Below are 6,000 nucleotides of genomic sequence, written 5' to 3'. Positions count from 1 at the left end.
TCAAACGCTATTCCAGATATCGGCCTAGCCAGGACAGGTCGGAATTAATCATACCCTGCTCCTAGCTAAGTATTTTATTAGCAAGAATTAAATGTACACTGGTGATCTATGGCCTTCCAGGAAAGAGAAATGAGTACACATAAATCAGTAAAATAACCGTCAGACCAGTAGCATTTTCTGAAAAAGCAGCAGAAGATAAATTTATTCTAATTGTCTTCAATGGCATTCGCACCTCACTCTTCCACCGTTATGTCTGAAAGTCTCAGTGATGGGTTTGCTGAATAACTCCTACGCTCTGAACATTTCTGACTCATGTAGATATTATCTGATAGGTAACGTCTACCAAAACCATACTCGATTTAAAGCCAGCCGGTGTGGCCAAGCGGTTCTAGGCGGTGCAGTCTGGAACCGCGCGACCACTACGGTTGCAGGTTCGAATCCTGCCTTAGGCATGGATGTGTGTCATGTCCTTAGGTTAGTTAGGTATAAGTAGTTCTAAGTTCTAGGGGACTGATGACCTCAGATGTTAAGTCCCATAGTGCTCAGAACCATTTGAACCATTTTTGATTAAAGGATTTAGTGTTATTGCTTGCTGATGTTACATTACTGTGCCCGTAAAGTAAAAATAAGTCCTCTGTACATTTACTGCCTGATTGAATGGTGGGGATCTTTCAGGAACTCGTTTCTGAGCTTTCAACTCACTGAAGAGAGAAAGGTTAGTTGCGATAGTGTGGTGACAGATTTTCTGTTCAGTCTAATATAAAATAACGCTGGTAAATTTATTGGAACAAAGAATTAATAACACACTTCATGACACATACGAACAACCAACAGAAGCTACTTTTAAATTTTCTTCCACAAATGATTTAAATGGATTAATACGGCAAGTACTGAAGAAACGGCGTTCATCACGTCAGTTATTTGTCGTTTCATTTAGTATTCGTTTATGAAACCACTTTATCTTTGTGTAGAGGTAAGGATGCATTGAGTACAATGTATGTTGGGATAATACACAAAACTACCCCACAAATGAGCGCTTAAAGCTAGCTGTCTTTACTTTACTTCACATCCAACAGAAGTGGTTTCATTAAGCTGTGCAGATTTTTACAATCAGTAATGTCTCACTAGTGAAACAGAAAACTATATTGGTTAAAAACAGCCTTGGTTGCAAATTAGTTTTTTTTTATCTTTCAACTACGCGTTTCGCCTTATTTAGGCGGCTTCAAGTTATCTAAATAGAAAACAGAGAACAAATGCATCTATTTAAGAATGGCGATCGCGTTGTGCAGACTTCGATAACCTATAACAGGAAACTGGCAGCATCGGTCATAAGAGATCTGAAGTAATTCATTACAGCAACCCGAATTAGTCACTTTGTGACTCCTTTTTTGGAAATATTAAAGTCTTGAAGACTCATGTAGTAAATTTACAATAATATTACAACTTCAACATTGCTTTTATTAGATGAGTCATCAAGACTTTCATTGTTGCTCTAAAGATGGTCACACAGTGACTGGAGACGATTTGCTGTAATATATGACTTCAAACCTGTTACGACCGATGCTCTTAATTTTCTTGTTTACAATACTAATACTGCGGTCGTTGAGCACATGGTTCCCAGTGGAATTTCACCTAATGAAAGCTACTGACCTACTCGGACAATATTTTTTGTGCCGATTCTATCCCCGGCCTCCTAACGTTTGAGCGTTAATGGCTGCGTTATTCCTTCTTTCTGGTTACATCACCCTCGAGATCTCTGTCCTCCCTAATCGGTTTCTTATTGACAACTGACCAATAAGCCTATTTTCATGAAGTACTTCAAACAACAGCTTAACTGGCACTTGGGACACAGACGTCGCGGACGCACAGTAATGCCTTGACGGCAATTACCGCTAATTGACGTCGTAATTAATGGCAGTTCTGTATGCGTGGGCCATCATTTTCTCGTTAGTCACCCACAGCCCCACATACATCACTGGTGGTGCACACAAAGGGGATGGACCTACTGCCCTCACACGAATCAAGAAGGGCCCGCTCTCTTACGCACAATGACACCGAAATGACCCCACGTTCTGTTGTTACCCGACGTAAATGATTATAAAGGGTACCGGTGAGCTACGCGGAGCTTACCGCAGGGAGAAGGAAGAGATAATCATGAATAACCTCCATACATGGAAAAGCAGAGGAAGAAATAAATTTTTCACTTTGCCTGTACGCGCAAAATTGTTTGTTACACTCGGCCTCACACTCAGCATGTTAAAAAAGTAGCACATACAATATTAATTCCTAACAACTCATATGGCTGACGGTTATTATGGTGAATGACAGAAATAGAGTTTTCCAACGGGTGAGACTAATGAGAGGATTGAGGCCATATAATTTCCTAATTTACGACCATTTAACCACTTGATCGTGCCTCAGTTCGAATATATTGTAAATGCACGTAGGAGGCTTATGTAACCCCCCCCCCACCAATGTGGAAAATAGTTACATTTATCGCTCTTCGCTCCCAAAGTCAGTACGAAAGTTCCATTTCTTATCTCACTGACAGATACCATACACCAGGCTGATTGAGAAAATGTGTTGTAACTTTTCTGTGGTTACAACCCAATACTTTTTAATTACTTTTTGAATACATTCTGAGAGTGAACAGTGATCAAGTTGTTAAAAATATTTACTATAAAAAACAGTCTTCATCACAATTTATTTATTACGGTGACCGGTTTCGACCACCACTGTGGTCATCTTCAGACCAAAGAGTAAGAACCTCCTTCTGGTGGTATATCACTACTAATGCCTTTTAAAAATTGTCAGAGGTATAAAAAATTGAATCTACATATGAACTTCATAGACAATATTTCATAAATATGCACAACTACTGTGCCCTCTCGATTCTTTTTTTTTTAAGTATTGATCTGTAAGTATTATTATGTAATCTCTGTAAATGGAATTCTCTTAATACACCAGTAAATCGTATCTGTGCAGCATGTACTACACATGTCAGTTAACGATTATTGCAGCCTACTCATTGAAAATCGATTTAATAAAGACATGTTGCTGCTCAGTAGTACATCGTCTGACGTAACCGTCTTTGCCATTCCACTTTCGCAACAAATTCGTTAGAAAGAAATCTGCTGCCACATCTGTAGACTGGTGTTTATCCTCACCATGGCAACCACTAGTTTGCCTATCGACTTCCAACAACTTCACTGGAAAGGAGCCTGATGCCACATCTTTGGAACGGCGTCCAACTTCACCATGTCAGCCAGTGGTTTCAAATGATTCACTAACAGGCCTTGAGAGGGCAACCCATGTACTGTCAAAACGAAGTTCATTTATCCTACATGTTTAAATGTTTTAACGCTTCTTCATTGACAATAGCTGTTTAACAAGCTAAGCTTAGTGTGTGTTTATTTTCATTTCTTGACAGTGTTCTTTTAACTAAGAAATTTTACAATGTTTTTCAACCTATAACCCAGTGGTTAGTAATGACATCATTCTGTGAGAAGTGGAAAGAACCTCAATTATATCAAGTAAGACGTGCAATGGTCTCACTAGTAGTGATTTACCACCAGAAGGAAATTCTCACTCATTGGAAATTCATCGTTTTATAGCTTTATAAGTTTATATATTTTCTTTAACGTATGTAGCCCTTTGATGAAAGCATTGTACGCACCCGTGGTCTAGCGGTAGCGTATTTGATTCATAATCAAAACGTCTTCGGTCCCGTGTTCGATCCCCGCCACTGCCTAAATTTTGATAAATAATCAGCATTGGCGGCCGAAGACTTCCGGCATAAGAAGTCAGCCTCATTCTGCCAACGGCCTTGTCAAAGGGGGCGGAGGAGCAGATAGAGGTTCAGGGCACTCTCTTGTCCTAGGGGTGGGAAATTGCCCCTAAAGGCTGAAGAATCAGAAATGATCAACGACATGAGGATGCAGAAGGCAATGGAAACCACTGCATTAACGACACGTAACGTGTATCCACAGGACATGTGGCCTGTAATTGAAGAAGTGTCATGATGATCTCCCCAGTGGCCAAAGATTCCGGAATAGTCCCCCATTCGGATCTCCGGGAGGGGACTGCCAAGGGGGAGGTTACCATGAGATAAAGATTCAATAATCAACGAAAGGATAACGTTCTACGAGTCGGGGCGTGGAATGTCAGAAGCTTGAACGTGGTAGGGTAACTAGAAAATCAGAAAAGGGAACTGCAAGGGCTCAATCTAGATATAGTAGGGGTCAGTGAAGTGAAGTGGAAGGAAGAAACGGATTTCTGGTCAGATGAGTATCGAGTAATATCAACAGCAGCAGGAAATGGAATAACAGGTGTAGGATTCGTTATGAACAGGAAGGTAGGGCAGAGGGTGTGTTGCTGTGAACAGTTCAGTGACCGGGTTGTTCTAATCAGAATCGACAGCAGACCTACACCGACAACGATAGTTCAGGTATACATGCCGACGTCGCAAGCTGAAGTTGAACAGACAGAGAAAGTGTATGAGGATATTGAAAGGGTAATGCAGTATGTAAAGCGGGAGGAAAATCTAATAGTCATGGGCGACTAGAATGTAGTTGTAGGGGAAGGAGTAGAAGAAAAGGTTACAGGAGAATATGGGCTTGGGACAAGGAATGAAAGAGGAGGAAGACTAATTGAGTTCTGTAACAAGTTTCAGCTAGTAATAGCGAATAAACTGTTCAATAATCACAAGAGGAGGAGGTATAATTGGAAAAAGCCGGGAGATAGGGGCAGATATCAATTAGATTACATCATGGTCAGACAGAGATTCCGAAACTAGATACTGGGCTGTAAGGCGTACCCAGGAGCAGATGTAGAATCAGATCACAATATAGCAGTGATGAAGAGTAGGCTGAACTTCAAGACATTAGTCAGGAAGAATCAATACGCAAAGAAGTGGGATACGGAAGTACTAAGGAATGACGAGATACGTTTGAAGTTCTCTAACGCTATAGATACAGCAATAAGGAACAGCGCAGTAGGCAGTACAGTTGAAGAGGAATCGACATCTCTAAAAAGGGCCATCACAGAAGTTGGGAAAGAAAACGTAGGTACAAAGAAGGTAGCTGCGAAGAAACCATGGGTAACAGAAGAAATACTTCAGTTGATTGATGAAAGGGGGAAGTACAAACATGTCCCGGGAAAATCAGGAATACAGAAATACAAGTCGCTGAGGAATGAAATAAATAGGAAGTGCAGGGAAGCTAAGACGAAATGGCTGCAGGAAAAATGTGAAGATATCGAAAAAGGTGTGATTGTCAGAAGGACAGACTTAGCATACAGCAAAGTCAAAACAACCTTTGGTGACATTAAAAGCAACGGTGGTAACATTAAGAGTGCAACAGGAATTTCACTGTTAAATGCAGAGGAGAGAGCAGGCAGGTGGAAAGAATACATTGAAAGCCTCTGTGAAGGTGAAGATTTGTTTGATGTGATAGAAGAAGAAACAAGAGTCTATTTAGAAGAGATAGGGGATCCAGTATTAGAATCGGAATTTAAAAAAGCTTTGGAGGACTTACGGTCAAATAAGGCAGAAGGGATAGATAACATTCCATCAGAATGACTAAGATCATTGGGGGAAGTGGCAACAAAACGACTATTCACGTTGGTGTGTAGAATATATGATTCTGGCGACTTACCATCTGACTTTCGGAGAAGCATCATGCACACAATTCCGAAGACGGCAAGAGCTGACAAGTGCGAGAATTATCGCACAATCACCTTAACAGCTCATGCATCGAAGCTGCTTACAAGAATAATATACAGAAGAATGGAAAAGAAAATTGAGAATGCGCTAGGTGACGATCAGTTTGGCTTTATGAAAAGTAAAGGGACGAGAGAGGCAATTCTGACGTTACGGCTAATAATGGAAGCAAAGCTAAAGAAAAATCAAGACACTTACATAGGATGTGTCGACCTGGAAAAAGCGTTCGACAATATAAAATGGTGCAAGCTGTTCGAGATTCTGAAAAATGTAGGGATAAG

The sequence above is a fragment of the Schistocerca nitens genome, chromosome 6 (genome assembly GCF_023898315.1).
Source record: "Schistocerca nitens isolate TAMUIC-IGC-003100 chromosome 6, iqSchNite1.1, whole genome shotgun sequence".
Classification (NCBI taxonomy): Eukaryota; Metazoa; Arthropoda; class Insecta; order Orthoptera; family Acrididae; genus Schistocerca; species Schistocerca nitens.
This window is presented reverse-complemented; position numbering follows the sequence as displayed.